Consider the following 22,267-nt stretch of genomic DNA (forward strand, 5'->3'; position numbering starts at 1 on the left):
TTCTTTTTTTTTTTTTTTTGTCTTTCACAGGTAAATTTATTGTTCCATGATTTTGTCAAATGGAAGAATCCGTGTTTAGCTATAACCCACACTAACTTCATACCACCTTAAAGAAAATTAAACCTTCCTCCCCACAAAACTACAGAAATTGTTCATCGTAAAAGTAGGCTCCCATTTCTAATGAAACTAGTGATTCTCATATTAGTGTACATAAAGAATTGCCTGGGCAATTACAAGTGCTGGGTCCTAAAGATTATTACTTACATGTTCAGCTTCACTATATCTGGTATGCTAAGTAATCTGCATTTTAAGATCATACGTAGAGAAGCATTCTAATAAAAAGAGCCAGAGATAGTGAGGCTGTGAATTAAGCCAAGGCAGTGGGAATTGAACAGAAAACAAGACACTTTATTCTTCTCTATTCCCATCTTGGAGCCTCAATTCTGGCCTTCTCTTATCTGAGTCCTTAACCTTTGTATTCAATTAAAAATATCTTACACTTTTCAGAGAGCTTTAAGTTTCATTTTATTTTAGCCTCTCCAACTATGTGTGATGTAGAATTAACATTTTACAGAAAAGTGACTACCTTATATCTAACAGATGTCAATGTGATCTCTGTGGGACTGCAATCTCTAAAGCTAAGAACCATAGACCCTGTTACTCTGAAGTTTTTCTGATTTTTGTTTATGGGATGTCAGGTTCTTCACATGAGAAACACTGCTACCAGGACCCATCTTCTTCACTGCTATCATTGAACTGCCACCAAGACCCATCATCTTCATTGTGATCGTTATAGTCTGGCTTAATGACTAAATGTGGATTCTTAAGTGTCACAGCTTCCAGCAGCTTCTGGGCTTCCTCATCAAAGGTCTCTTTGCACAACCCTAGAATTTGTAGTTTACATTGTGGAGACCTCAATACTTCACGTAACTTCTTAATCCCTTCAGACCCTAAGAGATTCTGTGTCAGATTAATTTTCCTCAGTCTTTGGTTGCTGATAAGAGTAGAGGAGAGATCCCGACAACAGAGAGAAGTCAAACCACAGTATGCCAACCCAAGCTTCTGGATGTTACAGTTTGGATGTCTCAAAGCGTCACACAGAATTTTCACTCCACCATCCTGCAAGTTATTGTTCCCAAGGTCCAGGCTCCAAATATTTCGGTTGTTCAAAATAGCAGAAGCCAGATCCAGACAACAAGCACTTGTAATAGCACAACCCATTAATTTCACATCCTGAAGATTGCAGCTTGGATGCCGAAAGACATCACACAGAAGCTCTGCTCCTTCATCTTGTAGGAAGTTTAATCCCAGGTCCAGATGTCTCAGGCTCTTGTTGTAGAGAAGAGGAGTGGAGAGACATCTGCTGCTAAGTGAAGTCAAATGGCAGTGCCTCAGCACAAGGCTCTGTAGAGTACACTGTGGATGCTGCAAAGCATCACTCACAAACTTTACTCCACCATCTCCTAAGACATCTGTCAAACATAAATGTGTCAGCCTTGTATTGGTGATGAGAGCCAAAGAAAGATCCTCACAACCAGCTTCTGTGAGGCCACAGCTGTCTAAGGACAGTCTCTCCAGAGCACACTTCGGATACCTTAAGGCCTCACATAACAGCGTCACTCCATCATCTAACAGATTATTGGTTGACAGATTCAGAAATCCCAGACTCTGGTTTCTAATAAGAGCTTTGGATGTATTTAGACAACAAACTGTAGTTAGGTCACAGGACTCTAACCTCAGACTCTGCAGTGTACACCTTGGGTGTTTCAGAGCTTCACATAAGGCCTTTACTCCATTATCCCCTATATCACTGCCAGACAGGTCCAGGTGCGTCCAATTCTGGTTCTGAGTCAGAAAGTTAGAGATGCTCAGGCAACCATCAGGAAAGGAGACAAATCTCAACAGTAGCTTTTGCAGTTTACAGTTTGGGTGACTAAGTTCTTGATAAAAAATCCTCATCGCTAGTTCATCAAGGTTGTTATGGCACAGGTCCAGTTCTTTCAAGTGTTCATTTGTGTGAATCACAGAAAAGAGATCTTCCCAGCAACGAATAATGAGATCTCCATCCTTTTGCCAAGTTTTGGCTGGGTAACTTGAGTTTACTATCTTCTTCTCAAATTTCACTGATACCGACAGCTTAATGGTCTGCAAGCATCGGCAGTGCTTAAGGCAAAATGAAGTCACAAGCAAATGGATTTTTTCACACATTTTAATGTCAATCTTTGGGAAATAGCTCATTGCCTGACTTATAAATGCTTCATCTTGAGTGTCATACAGGTGGTGAAACAACTCCAGAAATCCCAGCTCTGACGGAGAGTAGTCACTTTTTCCTAATTCTTCCATCCACTGAAGCGACTCTTGTTTTATGTCCAATGACGTTTTACAATTTAAACTTCCTCCAATTGTTTTATTTTCTTTTCATTCAATAGTCCAAACAAAAAGACTCTCATCTGCATCAAATTAGAGTCTTGATCATTTTTGCTTTCAAGTAACAACTTCAAATCTTCAAAAGACTCAACAGGATAATCCCTAGCTTCCCAATTGTCCTTCAACATATAAAAACATAGCTGCCAAAAACTCCTGAACATGTGGTTGGGTGAACACATAGCAATTTTCATACTCTCTGTCCCTTTGAAGAATATTCATGTCCAGAAAAATTGCAACATCATCTTTGGTCAACCCATGCTTTCTGAGATTGTCCCTGTAAAACACATGTGTCATAGTCCATGTTCCTTTAGCAGCCAAGTGGCACAGCCTCCCCAATTGGTCCTGGTTGGGCAGACTAAGACAGCGTTCATCTACTGATGTGAACAAGCTGGAAATGTAGCTGGTAAAAAGAGCTGCGGTTGTCTGGCAGGTGCCTGTGACATCGCCACCCTTCTCCATTTCCTGCTTCAGACAAGTACAAACAATCCAGCACACCTGGGGGACCCGGCACATGCTAAAAAGCATCTGATTGCTTCTTAGCAAACTGAATGCTTTCTTGCCCCACTCCTCATCTTCAACAAACTGGTAAATATGCTCCTTTCTTATCTGCTCAGGCATTCCGGGTATCTCTACATAGCGTTGACTCTTCAATACATTCTTCAGTCTCTTGGAAGACATGAGTCTCATTGTCAACAATAAAGTTGACTCAGGAAGCATCACTTTCCTCAGCAAACTACTCAGGAGGAAGGACACTGGGTGCACCTGTGTCCAGTCTTCACACAGTGCAAGCTCAGGCTCCTCAAAGGCAACGTTCAGTTCATCAAAACTATCAATAATAAAAAGGAGACCACTTGGCTGTGACAGAATCTTTTCACTGGGACTTTCTGTGCTGGGCCAGTACGTTGATATCAGTTGAGCAAAGCTTGTCTCTTTCAACTGGTTCATCATTCTGAGATTGTTTCAAATCCAGCTGCTTTGATTCAGCAGGCCAACAACAGTTCAAAACAAGAATATCCAGAACACTTTGGATGGTATCTAGGTCTTTGAAAAGGCGACAGCTCAGCGGGCTGGTAAATATGAGCTCCAATTTTCCAGATATAGAAACAAAAACCCAGATTATAAATCTCATTTGTGGTATTTTAATAATGTAATAAAAGATCTATTGATTTGAGGGAGAAATTACTGAAAAGAAAAGCTAAAATAAAAGCAGAGACAAATATACACAGGGTGACATAGCCCAAAAGTAATATAAGATAATGTCAGGCAATGTCCTTAAGCTGATTTAAATAGCTTAATGTTACTAATTACCAATCTGAGGAGTGGAAGCTTCCAAGTTGAGTAGACATGTTGAGATGGTGGTTTAGTCTGGAAAGCAGGTGCCTTTTGTTATTCCTGATTCCCTATTTAATGTCCAGGTTAATCCTATAATTGAAGAGCAGAGGATGCCAGACCTGGCTCATTCTGACTAAGCTAAAACAATCTACTGTGCTGGAACAAGCTTGGACTTTTCAGTTTTCCAGCTCACTCATCACACACGGAAATGACTGAATGATTTTGAAAAGAATAGAAAGTCATTTGGCAGCAGGCACTATAGAGTTATAATTTATTCTGGAAGAGCAATTGTATCCAAACTCCAACCTAAAGATGCAGCATTGGGGCATATTAAAGGCTGATGTCAATCTTATCTATTCTTTTTTTTAAGATTTATTTATTTAGCTGGCACTGCAGCTCAATAGGCTAATCGTCTTCCTGTGGTGCCGGCACCCCGGGTTCTGGTCCCGGTTGGGGCGCCGGTTCTGTCCCGGTTGCTCCTCTTCCAGTCCAGCTCTCTGCTGTGGTCCGGGAGTGCAGTGGAGGATGGCCCAAGTCCTTGGGCCCTGCACCCGCATGGGAGACCAGGAGAAGCACCTGGCTCCTGGCTTCAGATCAGCACGGTGCACCGGCCGCAGCGCACCAGCCGCAGTGGCCATTGGAGGGTGAACCAACGGTAAAGGAAGACCTTTCTCTCTCTGTCTCTCTCTCTCACTGTCCACTCTGCCTGTCAAAAAAAAAAAAAATTTATTTATTTATTTGAAAGGCAGAGTTACAGAGATGCAGAAGCAGAGAGAGAGAGAATGACCTTCCAGCTGTTGGTTTACTCCCCAGTTGGCCGCAACAGTCGGAGCTGTGCCAATCCGAAGCCAGGAGCAAGGATCCAGGAGCCAGGAGGCAGGAACTTCTTCCAGGTATCCCATGTGTGCACAGGGGTCCAAGGACTTGGGCCATCTTCTACTGCTTTCCCAGGCCATAGCAGAGAGCTGGATTGAAAGCGGAGCAGCTGGGACTCAAACTGGTGCCCATAAGGGATGCTGGCACTGCAGGCAGTGGCTTTAACTGCTATGCCAAAGTGTAGGCCCCAGTCTTATCTATTCTTTGCATCTATTAAGTGTGAGCTTTTCCTTATATATTGAAACAAAAACATAGAATACAGAACTCTAAATAGGCCTGTGCTATGATCCTGGTGGCTTTGTGATCACACATATTCTCATCTGCACTAAAACTCTCAGTGAAATTGTTTCACAATAACATGACCACCTGCTGCTATCAGGTTGTAATCCTACAACCAGAAAAGCTAGGAAAGGGTCCTCTGCTTGCATCTCCAAACCCGCACCCATCATTTCAACACTGCAAAGTTGGTAACTGTGTATTGTATGAAAGAAAAATTACAAAAGGTCATTGCTTTGGACTAATCTCCTGCACTAGAGCCCAACAGACCAAGCTTGAAATCAAAATGGAGTTACTCATGCTAGAATTCCTAGTCACTGAGCTGAAACTGGGCTGTTTATCTGACTTCCTCGGAAATCAGGATTAGAAAGATGACTTCCAAATTTCCCAAACAGGCCAGTTTCAGTTGTGTGAAAGGTCTCTCTGCCTTACTCTGTACACAAATAAGGAACTTGAAATAAGCTGATGTTAACCCATTATTAATTTTTCTAAAGTTCTATATGCCTATGCCTACAAGGAAAGTGACTATGAAATAATCAATCTACTTGTGTGCTTTTTTTTTTTTTTGCTTTTATTCCAGCCTTTCTCTGTCTATAAAACACAACACTTCAGCTCAGTCTGTAGGAATATTTATTCTATTTTATTGAATGAAATGTTGCTCATTCTAGAATTGAAAATAAATCCAATTCATATCTTTAAATAAATTGCTATAATTTTGTTCTTTAACAATTGATAAATATAGTAAAACATTATATGTGGAGCCTATGGCAACACAATCTAATGACACATCTCTTACTTGAACCGAATTTAATATTTTAGTCAAGATGATGCTATCTGTTGGCCAGTGCTGTGAATCACTAGGATAATCTTCCGCCTGCGGTGCCGGCACCCCGGGTTCTGGTCCTGGTTGGGGCGCCGGTTCTGTCCCAGTTGCTCCTCTTCCAGTCCAGCTCTCTGCTGTGGCCTGGGAGGGCAGTGCAGGATGGCCCAAGTGCTTGGGCTCTGTACCCGCATGGGAGACCAGGAGGAAGCACCTGGCTCCTGGCTTCGGATCGGCACAGCGCGCCAGCCGCAGTGGCCATTGGAGGGTGAACCAATGGTAAAGGAAGACCTTTCTCTCTGTCTCTCTCTCTCTCTCACTGTCTAACTCTGCCTGTCAAAAAAAAAAAAAAAAGATGATACTATCTGTTGAAATGTCCTTGTTTAAAATCTTAGATCTTAAAATCTAAGATCTAGACAGAAAAACTAAAACAAAGCACACTGAAGTGAATATTGCAAAAAGTTAAACCTTTGACTTTCACCTCCCTACCCATTTACATTGGAAATATAAGAATGGGTTGACATTTAGCAAAAATTTTTTTCTTTTTAAATAAAGTTTTTTATTTGCAATGCATATCATGGTACTTGGTTTTGATAATAAAAAGAGCTATGAGATCAGAATTTTATTAGATAAACATGAATTGAAAGCTAAATGTCATTGATTCTATACTAGGAGAAACTAATGCCTAAAAGATTCCCATATTTTATTTATGGAGGTGGTCTTTGGGTTGTGTTTTAGAGATGTCACCATCATTCCTCCCCTCCCCTAAACACCCCAAATTCTGATGTAAATTTGGCGCTCTTCCACTTTCTCCATTTTACTCAGATGTAGATTGTGTTTGCTGGGTAGCACTGAGTCCTCTGTAACGTGTTTTCTGTTTTCACCAGTGAGCTTCCTTCTTTTGCTCTCACATTTCTTCTGTCTTGGCTACTTTTTTTTTTAACTTTTATTTAATGAATATAAATTTCCAATGTACAGCTTATGGATTACAATGGCTTCCCCCTCCCATAACTTCCCTCCCACCCGCAACCCTCCCCTCTCCCGCTCCCTCTCCCCTTCCATTCACATCAAGATTCATTTTCAATTCTCTTTATATACAGAAGATCAGTTTAGTATATATTAAGTAAAGATTTCAACAGTTTGCACCCACATAGAAACACAAAGTGAAACATACTGTTTGAGTACTAGTTATAGCATTAAGTCACAATGTACAGCACATTAAGGACAGAGATCCTACATGAGGAGCAAGTGCACAGTGACTCCTGTTGTTGACCCAACAAATTGACACTCTAGTTTATGGCGCCAGTTACCACCCTAGGCTCTCGTTATGAGTTACCAAGGCTATGGAAGCCTTCCAAGTTCGCTGACTCTGATCATATTTAGACAAGGTCATAAAAGACAGAGTGAGGATAGTAACCAATGATCCTAAGAGTGGCATTAACCAGGTCTGAACAATTATACAGCATTAAGTGGGGAAGAGGACCATCAGTACACACAGGTTGGGAGTAGAGCCATTGGTGGTAGAGTAGAGGTTATGATTACGAAGAAATGAGGCCCAAGTGAGCTAGACAGGGTCTAGAACAAAGGACAGAGTCATTACTAGAGGAGCTAAGAAAGGTGCTGTCTAAGCTACAATTAAGTTTTCTGATTGAGAGGCAAATAGAACATGACAGAAGGGGCTTGATAATAATCTGGTGGGCTTTAGGCCTTGTAAGTTAAGCAAAAATTTTTAAAAGACTGCTTGTTTGTTAGTTCCTTATGTATAGCCAGTTCCTGGTGAGTCTATTCTAAATGAGAATAAACACATATTCAGCTATTCTCATAAGGGAGAGGGCCCTGTGGCTAATCTTCTCCACAATGAGGCTGTCGTGTGGGCCAGTGTAGGGATTGCTGGGTCTTCCTAGATCAGCCTGATGAGAAACCAGAAGGCTAATCTTTAATCAGACTGAAAAGAGAGGTGCAAGGTCTGATGCTATAAAGGCTTAATTACAGCCATCCTAAGGAGGCCACATTTCCATAAAAAATTGAAAGAAATAGGCCAAAACAGGAAAAAAAAAAAAGACCCCACCAAAGCAATAACCCTGAATCATCTTCTGGGACTTCGCAATAGCCTTGCTTGGATTGAGTGCCTTGGGTGGCCACATAGATGCATAATAACTTTCTCTTTGTTGCTTTGTTTGTCCCCACCTCTTTACAACAAAGCACCTCTTTTAGTTTATTCATTATAATTATGTGTAATCTTAATGGATATCAGTTCTTTTACATGCACAATAGCATCTTAATGACACTGAGGAAAACCTGGTCTAGCTTGTGACACGTGGGAGAGACAGAGTGTAGCAGAGAGATGATGCTAGACCTGGAGCTTGACCTTTAGATCTTTCTGGTTAATATAAGAAGGGAAGGAGGTGAGACAGTTTGGAGGGAACTTCGGCCTGGACATTTTTTTTCTTTGCAGACATAAGGTCCTCCTACTATGGGTGAAATCTCCTACATATACAGAAGTCAGTTGGTCTCTGTCTCTGACAAGTCAAATTGTCCCTGAAAAGCTTGCAAAGCCTTCAAGGAAAACACCTATGAAAACTTATCTGAAGAGCGTGTGGGCTAAACTGTTCATCTTACCTGTCAGATCAATTTGCCTTGGGTGATGTGCACATAGGATTTTGTTTAATCTTGGCCATGTGAAGCAGCCTTGAGCAATCCTTTATTCTTTATCTATGCATTCCTTATCTACTCCCAGAAATATTCTTAAATTAATCAATGGCTTCTTTCTAGTAACCTCTTTTCAGAAATTACACATTGTCTCTGAAGATGCTTGTAACTACCTATTCCAAAGAAAATCATCCTCACCCTGTGAGACATTTACCCCTGTTTATCTAAAGCCCAGCCCCCTCTTTTAGGACAAGCCAATGTATGCTCACTGTGTAACCATAACTGAAAATTTACTGTCAAGGTATACACAAATTATGATAGAATTTGACCACTTTAGGACACTTCCCAAAATTCATTAAAAATCTTTGGGCTTGGATCTCCTGGTCCTACATCATTCCTAGTCTACCCTGAATAAGCCTTACATCAATCTTTTTTAGGCTGTTTTATTTCCACCTATAAAACTAAAGTTGCTACAAGAATGGTTTTAGTTCTGGTAACAGCTGCCCAGAAATTCTGAGTACAAAAGCATGTGGAGACTTAGAGTCAACTCTGAACTCACACACGAGCCCTGAGACATCAAACAATGTGTGACTGCACCCTAGAGGATACAGTGCAGGAACAAGGAATTCATCAAAGTCTTAGTCTTATCTTGCAGAATGGCGATACTTTGTTGAAACCCTCATGCAAAGCTGGTTGAAAACAACCAGAAACCTGGGACAGCAAATAGTGTGTGTTTCACTGATCTCTGGGTGAACTTATAATATCTTGACCCCCAATTTTCCCTTGTTGAGTATCTAAGGCTGCCTTCTTTTTTTTAAACTTTTATTTAATGAATATAAATTTCCAAAGTACAGCTTATGGGTTACAATGGCTTCCCCCCTCCCATAACTTCCCCCCAACCCGCAACCCTCCCCTTTCCCGCTCCCTCTCCCCTTCCATTCACATCAAGATTAATTTTCAATTCTCTTTATATACAGAAGATCAGTTTAGTATATATTAAGTAAAGATTTCAACAGTTTGCCCCCACATAGCAACACAAAGTGAAAAATACTGTTGGAGTACTAGTTACAGCATTAAATAACAGTGTACAGCACATTAAAGACAGAGATCCTACATGATATTTTTTTTAATTAATTAATTTTCTATGCCATTTCCAATTTAACACCAGGTTGTTGTTTTTTTTTTAATTTCCAATTATCTTTATATACAGAAGATCGATTCTGTATATACTTAATAAAGATTTCATCAGTTTGCATCCACACAGAAACACAAAGTGTAAAAATACTGTTTCAGTACTAGTTATAGCATCACTTCACATTAGACAACACATTAAGGACAGATCCCACATGAGATGTAAGTACACAGTGACTCCTGTTGCTGACTTAACAATTTGACACTCCTGTTTATGGTGTCAGTAATCTCCCTAGGCTCTAGTCATGAGTTGCCAGGGCTATGGAAGCCTTTAGAGTTCGCTGACTTTGATCTTATTCTGATAGGGTCATAGTCAAAGTGGAAGTTCTCTCCTCCCTTCAGAGAAAGGTACCTCCTTCTTTGATGGCCCTGTTCTTTCCACTGGGATCTCACTCACAGAGAGCTTTCTTTTAGGTCTTCTTCTTCTTCTTCTTTTTTTTCCCATGGTGTCTTGGCTTTCCATGCCTACAATTCTCTCATGGGCTCTTGAGCCAGATCCGAATGCCTTAAGGGCTGATTCTGAGGCCAGAGTGCTGTTTAGGACATCTGCCATTTTATGAGTCTGCTGTGTATCCCGCTTCCCATGTTGGATTGTTCTCTCCCTTTTTGATTCTATCAGTTAGTATTAGCAGACACTAGTTTGTGTGATCCCTTTGACTCTTAGTTCTATCAGAGTCATCAATTGTGAACTGAAATTGATCACTTGGACTAGTGAGATGGCATTGGTACATGCCACCTTGATGGGATTGTATTGGAATCCCCTGAAGGCTGCCATCTTTTAACACTTGATGTAAGAAGAGTCATGTAACTAGGTCACCCCTACACAGAAGAACCAAGAAATCTCCTTTCTTATTAACCCAATTGGCTCCATGTCCCATCTCTACCCGTTGTCCTCTTCTCAATAAATATACTTTACAAAAGCTGTGAAGGGAGTCAAATGTCAGCTTTTGCTCCTGACTTCTTGCTTGGCTATCTCACAGTAAGCTTCCTGTCCCTAAAATATGGTGGCCTCATTATTTGGCCTTCCAGTGCCTGTGGGGAAAAGGATCATGTTGTTTGGTAATGTTTGCTGACATCAGTACCCTTCGCAGCTGTAAATCCCTGGCCTAAATCCCAGCCTGAGCTGGTGACTCTGTTTCTTGACTTTTGTGCACTCAGCTTACCCTCCCCTGAATCGAGCCCCCTCATTTTTACAAGTGGCAGGAGCAGAGGCTCAGCTCTCCTCATCACTCACAGTCTGCACAGGTTGCCTTGCAAAGCAGAAGAAATGGCCATGATTCATGAGAACCCTAAGGCTACCAGGTAAACTTGCATTACCCCATGACTCTGTACATCCCTTATCCAAAACTGTGACCCATACAAAGGATAGGAACCATGTCCCAACCAAGATATCAACTAAACTCACATTATCATAGTGAGCTCAGCCTGCTATAGCAGAATATCATAGAAAGTGGAGAAAGCAACAGAAATTCATTTCTCACAGTTCTGTAGTCTGGAAGTCCAAGATCAAAGAACAAGCAGGTTCAGTGTTTGGTAAGTACCTGCTTCCTTGTCAACAGCCATCTTGTCTCTCTAACCTAACACGGTTGGAGGGTTTGGGGGGGTCTGCCTTGGGGCTACTGTATGAGGTAATAATCCCATTATGAGGGCTATGCTCCTATGACCTAATCACTTTCCCAAAGCCCCACCTCTTAATGCTATTACCTTAGTGTAAAGATTTTAACATATGAATTGGCAGGGTATGTGGGGGGACATAAACATTCAAACCTAAACATGCACACCACACATATACCAAGCACACATGTGTACCACATAAAACCACAAATACCATACCTGTGTCCCTCATAATACATACATACCATGCCACACATATGTATCACATACCACACCATGCATGTCACACCACACACACATCTACTTACCACAGCATGCACATATGACTCCACCAGCACACATCACATATACTGTACAGACATCACACACCACATGTATATAAGCATATCACGCATACCATATACACAAATCAAACACACATACTAGATACAGAAGTTTCATGAAACTGTACCTAATTCTGCTACTTATAAGGTACCTTGATATTATTTGTTTAGTTCTCTTTTCTTTTTTTTTTTTTTTTTTTTTTTTTTTGACAGGCAGAGTGGACAGTGAGAGAGAGAGACAGAGAGAAAGGTCTTCCTTTTTGCCGTTGGTTCACCCTCCAATGGCCGCCGGCGCGCTGCGGCCAGCGCACGGCGCTGATCTGATGGCAGGAGCCAGGTGTTTATCCTGGTCTCCCATGGGGTGCAGGGCCCAAGCACTTGGGCCATCCTCCACTGCACTCCCTGGCCACAGTAGAGAGCTGGCCTGGAAGAGGGGCAACTGGGACAGAATCCGGTGCCCCGACCGGGACTAGAACCCGGTGTGCCGGCGCCGCAAGGCGGAGGATTAGCCTATTGAGCCGCAGCGCTGGCCTAATTCTCTTTTTTTTAAAATATCCTAATCACAATGCTCTAAACTGGTTTCTCCAAACATGAACAGGTAGTGACACAAAGTTTGAAAAATCATTGCTCAAATAATATATATGACCCCATCTCTCATTACTCTGATTTCCCAGGTGGTTTCAGTGCGCCCTGGGGAATGTGTTGTCCACCGTTGGAAAAACTTGTCCTCATTAATGGCTTTTCTGAATGACTCTTTTATTCTCAACAACCCTGAAACCTGCTTCTCTCTTGAAGAACTTTTGCTTCTGCCAACACTCTCAAGTGTGCTGTCTTCTCTTCTACCACCTTTGTTCAACTCAAATGTGAGGTATTCCTGCTTCTTTTTTTTTTTAAATGTTTATTTCATTTATTAGAAAGGCAGAGGCAGAGATAGAGAGGTCTTTCATCTGTTGGTTCATCCCCAGATGGTTGCAGCAACTGGAGCTGAGCCAATCTGAAGCCAGGAGCCAGGTGCTTCTTCCAGATCTCCCACTTGGCAACAGGGGCCCAAGGACTTGGGCCATCCTCCACTGCTTTCCCAGTTGCATTAACAAGGAGCTGGATCAGAAGTGGAGCAGCTAGGACTAGAACCGGCACCCACATTAGATGCCAGTGCTGCAGGCCAGGGTTTTAACCCACTGCACTACAGCATTGGCCCCTTCTTGCTTCCTTTTGCCGTTTCCAGACCATCCTTCTTTGTTTTTCTTAATGACCTCAGGTTTAAACTTCACACTATCCCATCCAATACCTGTTGCCTTAATTTTGTCACCATATCTCCTTTGAAGGAGATCACTCTAGAATCTCTCCCATTGTACTTCCTGATGTTTCTGTGAACAGCTGTTTAATGACTGAATGAACTGCCCTGTGCTTGGTTTGATGTGGGGGATCTCAGCCCTACAGGGTAAACCTCAAACGATTTCTCTCAATGGCTCAGGCTATCTGTGCTAAAGCAGTGCTTCCTAAATGGAGGCAACGTAAGAATGACACTTGCATGTCTGCTCTCTAAGTCACTGGAACTCACACAAGTGTATGAAGGCAAGAAGCTACAGTAGGAAGTCTAATACCAGTTGGCACAAGTGGGTCTGTAGACCCTCTTTGCTCTTCACCTGCATTTCTTTCTTCATGAGGATTGGGTCACTAGCTGTGCCTGGCAAGTTCACAATCATCAGACCTTCGGCTTCTACAGAAAAAAAAAACCAAAACTTAGTTTTTCATAAATCAAGATGAATTTTTCTCTTGGTTTCCCATTTTGAGCATTTTAATGTTATTATTTAGAAGATTTGGCACGGTGGTGCTGTGGCATAGTGGTGGAAGCCACCACCTGCTCTGCTGGCATCCCATATGGGCGCCGGTTCAAGTCCCTGCTGCTCCACTTCTGATCCAGCTCTCTGCTATGGCCTGGGGAAGCAGTAGAAGATGGCCCAAGTCCTTGGGCCCCTGCACCCACATGGGAGACATGGAGGGAGCTCCTGGCTCCTGGCTTAGGATCGGCACAGTTCAGTCCATTGCAGCCAGTTGGGGAATGAATCAGCGGATGGAAGACCCCCTCCCCCCGCCTCCGTAACTCTGACTTTCAAATAAATAAATAAAGAGTTACATAGAGGCAGGAGCTCTCTCTCTCTCTCTGAAACTCTTCCTCTCAAATAAATACAGCAAATCTTTTTTTTTTTTTTTAAATACTTGTCAGGAAATGTCTAAACAGCAAAGCCCTGGCCTGTGACACAGGTCTTCTCAGTCATGTTTAGTAACGTTCAGAGTGAGATTTAGGAACAAAGGGAAACAGAGCTAAAAGTTTTGGAAAAGTTGCCATATGACCAGAGGAGGAATCCTTAGAGGGTACAGTAGAGCGACTACTTGCTCAGGAAATTAGCATAAATGCTAATTGTCAAGACAACAGGAAAAAGATCTGGAGGGCCCCTCAGAAATCTCTCGGGGGATCATGCCATCATAGGCCCAGGGCCTCGAAGGGCAGAGGTGTTTCACGGAACCCTTAGGTGCTCTCCAAGTCTCGGGATTCTGCTCCCAGGTCTCCAGTGACGTGTCCATGGCTCTCCAGCACTGGTTCAAGCAGACCCAGGTGCAGCAGAGGAGAGGAAGTCACAGAGCCTGGTGATTCTGCCCACGTCCAGAACGCAAGAGCCATGAAGTCATGGCAACTTCCACCGAAATTTCAAAGAAAAGTCTGGGAGATCAGGCAGAAGTCAGCCACAGGGGCAGAGCTACCACAAAAGTCTCCCAATTGGGGTATGCGGCATAGAACAGAGGAGTGCAGCCACTGCCAGGCCCCCAGGAAGCGAGAGGCATCAGCAGCCACCAGCCAGAGGCTTTCCAAGCAACAGTTGCAGAGCAGCCATGAGGGTTGCAATCAGCAAAAACTGGAGCCTTGGGGACTCACCCTCACTTCAGTGTGCACGGGATGACAGATTTGGAGTTCTATCACAAAATCTCTGCCTTGGTTGGTTTCAGCCTTGCTTTGGGCTGGTTACTCCTTTCTACCTCCTGCCTTACTCATTTTTAAATAGCAACAGTTATCCTGTCCCTGTCCTGCCATTATATCTTGGAAATAGGTAACTTGTTTTCAAGCTCAAAGCTCAAAGACTTTGCATCTTGGAAAGAGGTAACTTTTGTTTTTGAGCTCACAGCTCAAAGAGTTTGCCTTGAGTCACAGAGGAAACTTTGTATTTGGAATTTTGAGCTATGTTTGAGTGAAGTAGGACTTGGCACTTTTGAGGATAGAATAACTGTATTTAACACTATGAGGGCATGAAACTTGGAGACAAGGATTGGATTTGGTCTGAGTGTGTCTCCCAAAGATTCATGAATTGAAACTTGGTCCCTAGTGTGACCAAATAAAGATAGTAGAACCTGTAAGAGGTAAGACTTAGGGAAGGTACTTCATTCATTAGGGGCACTGCTCTCAGAAGAAATTGATGATGGTCTCATTGAATGAGTTCATTCCTGCAAGAATGAGTTGTTATTTATGAAAAACCACAATTGCTCCTCCCTGATCTCTGACTGTTTCTCTCACCATGTGCTTTCTTCAGCCTACGCTCTCATCATGTGATGCCATTAGCCGTGAAGCTGGTCATAAGCTAGTGCCACACTCTGAGACCTCCAGAACTGTGAGAAAAATAAAAGAAAGAAAGAAAAACTCTTTTCTTTACAAACTACCAAGCTTCAGATATTTTGTTGTAGCCATGGACAAAGCAGTGATATATGACCTTAGTTATTCGATGACACCTGGTTGGCTTCCTCACATTGCTTTACGAGCCAAAGAATCTGCAGTGCACTGAATATTTATATCCCCCAAATTCTTATGTTGAAGCCCTAATCCCTGATATGATGGTATTTGGAGATGGAGCCTTGAAAGGATTTAGACTTAGATGAGGTCATGATGGTGGAAACCCCATTATGGGATTGGTGGCCAGATAAGAAAGGAAATAAGGTCAGATTTTTATCTCCCTCCACCATGTGTGAGAATACAATGAGAAGAAGGACATCTGTAAACCATGAAGGGGGGCCTTGCCAGGAATGGGATTTGTGGGACCTTCAATTTTGGATTTCCAACAATTGTAATATATAAATGGGAATATGTTTGTTTAGCCTATCCACACTATGATGTTTTGTACGGCAGCCTGAACTAACTCAGACAAAATCCCTGGTCAAAAAGTGAATTTTCTGTCCTTTTTCTCTAACTAGATTTCTTATCAGTTATAATGATGGAACATTATATAATAACGGTTATAACATATATAACATTATATAATAACAGTTATAATGATGGAACAAGGCTGTCTATGGTAATGCCAAAGCAAATAGCAGAGGCAAACTGAATCCATAGACTTTCTGCTACCACCAGCATAAAACAGCCAGAGTAATTATTACGGACTTCTTGTATGATTAGATCTTCGTGGTGGCTTTACATTTGCCCTTCAAGTAAACTTCCAATTCTGGCCATTGGTTAAAAGATTCAGTTACTGAATCTTTCTAAAATGACACTGGGTCCTCAGAGAACACCTGGGGAAGTCTTGGCACGGGTTACTGAAGTTGGGCTTTAGAATGTTTCTTCACAGCAGCACGGACAAATCCTCTCCTGGGAGATTTCTGAACAGTGACAGGCTGGTGTCCGGGGGAAATCTGACATAGCACTCAGAGAGGTGCTATGATGCATATTCATAACCAGCTTCCCCCCAACATCAGATGGCTGCTAGAATCATGTTGGTCTTCACCAGCTTGCCAGCATACCTTTTGCAAACAATTGTAGCAGATATTTTGATCAATTATGGATATACCACAGCCAGCATCTATTTCCATCTTGCACTCTCAGCTGTTGGTGAGTGCATTTATAAATACTGCAGGATCCAGAGGCAGCTGGCTCTGGATCTCTATGGTGTGAATAATTGACATTATTTGATACCAGGTGATTTGAACTACACTGACAGTGCCTGTATTCCATTTGACTGAAATGAAACCACAAATTTGCTCAAGGAGAACTTCTTCCTTACTGAATTGGCAGAAAGAGCCTGGGGAAAACATTTTATAACTTGGGTAGATTTTAGAATGTGTCTAACATTTCAAAGGATGAGTATAGGGAGTGCCTTGGAATAGTGGAATGGTAGAGAGAAAAGAAATTAGGTAGTTCAACAGAAGAGTTACTGCTAGGACCGCCACTGTGGTGTCGTAGTTTAAGCCTCCACCTGAGGCTCCGGCATCCAATATGGGCACTGGTTCGTGTCTTAGCTGCTCTTCTTCCAATCCAGCTCTCCACCTATGGCCTGGGAAGGCAGTGGATGAGAGCCCAAGTGCTGGGGCCCCTGCACCCACGTGCAGGACCTGAAATAAGCTCCTGGCTCCTGGCTTTGGATCAGCTCAGCTCCTGCCATTGCAACTGTTTGGAGAGTAACCAGCAGATGAGAAGATTCTCTCTCTCTCTCTCTCTCTCTCTGTTTCTCCTTCTCTCTGTCTGTAGCTCTGCTTCTCAAATAAATGAGTGATTTAAAAAAAATAGTTACTGCTAAGGAGAGGCCCCAGTTTGGTAGATGAATGTGGTGCCATTTGGTGGGTGAACGTGGTGCCAAGTGAAATTGAGAGAACTTGCTATTCTGTGGATATCTGTATGGTACCTCCAGGCCCTAAAGTGAACCTGCAGCATGTGTGAAGTACCAGTTACATCCTTCACAGTGATGTATGGTAGATTCCCAAGTGTGGATCTGCTCCCACATCTAATTCTAGAACGATTGCATGAAGTCCTCAAGCCATGCTCTGGCAGTCTGCAGACATATCCTTGATAACCTAGCCACCTCGTGATTCAGTCTATGCCCAAGAAATCACATAAAGACCGGAGCTTCTTACTGGAAATGCTCAGCACAACTAAAAGAGAATTCTACAAACTTCAAATTACACACAAATAGAAAAACAAACACGAAATTCTCAGCAGACTTTCTCTAAAGCTCTTCCACAAGCCCCATGGAAACCCAAGAGGATAGGGAATTCTGGAAAAACTATAGAGAAGAGTGAAGGTGGGATGGTATAAAATCATCCCCAGAAAGTTTACTCTATGTAGAGAAATAGTAAGAAGAGAATTACCAACATGGAAAGTAGGCAGGATAGAATGAATTTTATGTTACAGCACTGGAATTGGAGATAGGCTTTGATATATATCCTGGTTAAATTAATAAATGTCCAGGAATAAACATTATTCAGCTACATTGAAAGAAAAAGCAATTTACCCACAAAGATGAAAGAGTTTGGCAGGCCTCAGACTTCCTCAACATTCACTGGAAAATGTAATGCTTTAAGAGAAAGAAAGGGGTGATCCAAGAATATAATACGTAGTTAAGTTTTCACTAAAGAAACAATAGACGTTCCAAAACAGGAAATAGAAATGGAAATACGATAACTATGGGCTCTTTGTTATAACAAAACAAAACGCAAGCAAGCAAAACACCAAAAAATCCTTTGTGTAACAATAAATTCTAGTCAACCAAGAAATAAATGAAAAGTAAAATACCTTGAGAAGAGAGAGAAATAAAAAGTAAAAGAAGAATGGTGAACTTTAAACTTATTTATATGTTTCTATAAGACTAAACTGGAAATTACAATTATCCAATAGAAAGTAATTTTTTAAAGCCATAATGAAAGACAATTTTCCCTGGGTCTCATGTTTCAGGCAAAAGTTGGCATTGATTGCCTCTGTTCTGGACTATCTTTTCAAGAATGATTTGTACAGTAAATGGTCTTGGAAGATAGAAATAACATCTCCTTGTGGAACAAAAGGCACCCATGGTTACTGCCCATTATAAAAGAAAAGGAATCCAAAAATTCATGTCATTGAACTCATAGCAGGTACAGACAAATAACTAGGCCCCTCTGAATTGCCTCCATGGGAACTGAAGGCAGGAGAAACTTGAAAAGATGTGTGTGCTGGCTTGCAAGCAGTGTAAAACCTCAGACCATTCACAATTCTTGATCCCTGTCAAAATAAAAGGAATACAGACAGCAGGGTCCCAACATGGCAGTATAACAACAGGATGATCTGAGTCATGCAGGACAAAATAGATAGCTAAAACAGAGAGAGGACACATGCTGGAGATAGAGCCATGGTAAATTCACAACAGGAAGCCCAGGAGACCAACAGAGACTGGGCAGGTCCACGCTGAAGGAGCAAATAGGACAGGGAAGTGGCAGAGGTGCAGTGGAGGCATGGAATGGGGAGGCTGGCGCCAGGCCCCAGCAGACCAGGTTAGATGGGAAACCGCAGGTCCACAGAGTTGCAGACAGTAGCAGGAGAGGGTGCTTGGTGAACTGGGTTTGATGTGTCACGCTGGAAAAAAGAGAGGTAAAGATGAACAAAAGAGAGGTCGGGCACCCCCCTGCCTACATACTCCCCCCCCCCCAAACTGGACCTGCAGCCAGCTGAGAGAAGACATTTTATTCATTTGCATTTAAAATGTAAGCAGGGGATGGCCACCTTTGCCTCCTGTGCACACGCCCATTAATTGTGGGGGCCACCTCACCACACCCCCACTCAGGAACGAGGACCACACATTTCAGAGTCATTTAAGCTGTACAACAAGGAGAAGTCCTAAATATTGAAAACTCAAGCTCATTCCATGCACCATTGAAAAGCAAGAGGGCCCCAGTAGGCCCTGCTTGCACCAGAGTTTGTCTCTTCCCCCACCGAGATTGAGAGGTGAGCTGGGCTCCAGCAAGCAGGCAGGGTTGCCTACTTCCACTTGCAACACACAAACACACACACACACACATAGCAGCTCATATCAGAAGGAAACTCACTAGAAGCACAGAGACACAGCTTAAAGAGAAAAGCAACCAGACAAAAAAAGAAAAAAAAATACACAAATGCCAAAAAACAAAGGAAAACCCCTCAATAAGAATAAAGAAGACATTGTGAGCCCCCCAAAGGAACACTACAGCTCTTTAATAATAGTGAAGGTGAAGATGAAGAAATCGAAGTTATGTCAGAAACATAATTTAGAAAATTAATCGTCAGATTACTTGGAAGCAATCAGAAGCAAATTCATGATCTAAATGAAAAACACTCCCAAGAAATTGAGATATTACAGAGAAGTCAGAATGAAATGCTAGAAATGAAGAATTCAATAGATCAAATAAAAAGTTCAGTGGAAAGCCTTAGCAACAGAATAGGTGAGACAGAAGAAATAATATAAGAACTAGAAGACCAATTTCTGGAAATATTACAGTCAAACCAAATAAAAGAAGAAGAAATTAGAAAACTAAAAAACACAATTAGAGATCCACAAGATTTTATCAAACAACCCAATATATGGATCCTAAGAATTCCAGAAGACATGGAAAGAGAGAAAGGATTAGAAGCTCTACTTAATGAAACAACAACAGAAAATTTACTAATCTGGAGAAAGAAAGAGACATCCAAGTACAGGAAGTACATAGAACTCCCAATAGACACAACCAGATAAGATCTTCACCAAAGCACACTGTAGTGAAACTCCCACAGTAAAACATAAAGAAAAGATCTTAAAATATAAATGAGAGAAACACCAAATCACATTCAGAGGAAATCCAATTAGACTCACTGCAGAATTCTCATCAGAAACTCTACAGGCAAGAAGAGAATGGTGCAATATATTCCAAGTCCTAAGAGGAAAAAACTGTCAACCCAGAATCCTATACCCTGCAAAGCTCTCATTTATGAATGAAGGAGAAATAAAGACCTTCCACAACAAACAGAAATTGAAAGAATTTGTAACTACTCTCTCAGTCCTCCAAAAGATGCTCAAGGATGTGTTACACACAGAAACATAAACATCATTATGAAAGATGAATGCAGAAAATGACCCAGCAAAAGTACAAAACAGGAAGCTCAAAATACAAAATTAGGACTATTTATAGAAACATGGCAGGGTAAAGTTGGTACTTAGCAATAGTCACCCTGAATGTAAATGGTCTCAACTCCCCAGTTAAAAGACACAGACTGGCTGAATGGATTAAAAAAGAAAACCCATCTATTTGCTGCCTACAAGAAATACATCTTACCAACAAAATGCATATAGACTGAAATTGAATGTATGGAAAAAGATAATGTATGCTAACAGAAATCAAAAAAGAGCTGGTGTGGCCAATCTAATATCAGACAAAATAGACTTTAACACAAAAACAATTAAAGAAGACAAAGAAAGACACTATATAATGATTAAAGAATCAATTCAGCAGGAAGGCATAAATATTATAAATGTATATGCACCGAATTACAGGGCACTTGGCTATCTAAAAGAAATGTCAAAGGATTTAAAGGAATATATAGACTCAAATACAATAGTTATGGAGGACTTCAATTCCCCACTCTCAGCAATGGACAGATCAACCAGACAGAAAATCAAAAAAGAAACAACAGTTAATTGACACTATAGAACAAATAGACCTAGCAGATACTTACAAAGCCTTCCCCCTCTACAGCCACAGAATACACATTTTTCTCACCAGTGCATGGAACTTTCTCTGGGATTGACCACATACTAGACCATAAAGCAAGTATCACCAAATTAAAAAAAAATGAAATCATGCAATGCATCTTCTCAGACAATGGAATGAAGCTGGAAATCAGCAACTGAGGAATCTCCAGAACATATGCAAACACATGGAGAGTGAACAACATGCTCCTGAATGAACAATGGGTGATAGAAGAAATAATAAGAGAAATCAATAAATTTCTGGAAACAAATGAAGTCGACAATACAACATATCAAAACATATGGGATACAGCTAAAGCAGTGTTAAGAGTAAAGTTTATAGCAGTTGGAGCCTATATCAAGAAATTGGAAAGGCACCAAATAAATTAACTATCAATGTATCTCAAGGATAAAGAAAAATTACAGCAAAGCAGACCCAAAACTATTAGGAGAAAAGAAATAATTAAAATTAGACAGGAAATCAACAAAATTGAAACCAAAAACATAGTGCAAAAGATCATCAAAATGAAGAGCTGGTTTTTTGAAAAAATAAACAAAATTGACAGGCCATGGGCCCAACTAACCAAAATAAGGAGAAAGAAGACCCAAATCAATAAAATTAGGGATGAAAAAGTAAATGTAACAAGAGACACCCCAGAAATAAAGTAATCATCAGAAACTACTACAAAGAGCTGTATGCCAACAAACTGGGAAACCTAGATGAAATGAGTAGATTCCTGGACATGTATAATCTACCTAAACTGAGCCATAAAAACATAGAAAACCTAAACAGACCCTTTACCAACACAGAAATTGAATCAGTAATAGACTCTCCCAACAACAACAACAACAAAAAAAAACCCAGGACCAGATGGCTTCACTGATGAATTCTAGCAGACATTTAAAGAGGAAATAACTCCAATTCTTCTCAAGTTATTCAAAACAATTGAAAGAGAGGGAATTCTCCCAAATTCTTTCTATGAAGCCAGCATCACCTTAAAGCCTAAACCCAGAAAAGACCTAACAGAGAAAGAGAACTACAGACCAATTTCCCTGATGAACATAGACGCAAAAATCCTCAAAAAAATTCGGGCCACTTGAATCCAGCAGCACATCCGAAAGATAATTCACCCAGACCATGTCAGATTTCTTCCTGGTATACTGGGATGGTTCAACATTTGCAAATCAATCAATGTGATACATCACGTTAACAAAATGAAGAACAAAAACCATATGATTATCTCAATAGATGCAGAGAAGGCATTTGATAA

General features: G+C 41.3%; 1 pseudogene; it reads right to left on the minus strand.

Annotated features, from left to right (window-relative positions):
* Positions 1-720: 720 nt before the first annotated feature.
* LOC133756686 (NACHT, LRR and PYD domains-containing protein 14-like) lies at positions 721-3,375 on the minus strand (annotated as a pseudogene).
* Positions 3,376-22,267: the final 18,892 nt, after the last annotated feature.

This window comes from Lepus europaeus, chromosome 3, assembly GCF_033115175.1.
Source record: "Lepus europaeus isolate LE1 chromosome 3, mLepTim1.pri, whole genome shotgun sequence".
Lineage (NCBI taxonomy): Eukaryota > Metazoa > Chordata > Mammalia > Lagomorpha > Leporidae > Lepus > Lepus europaeus.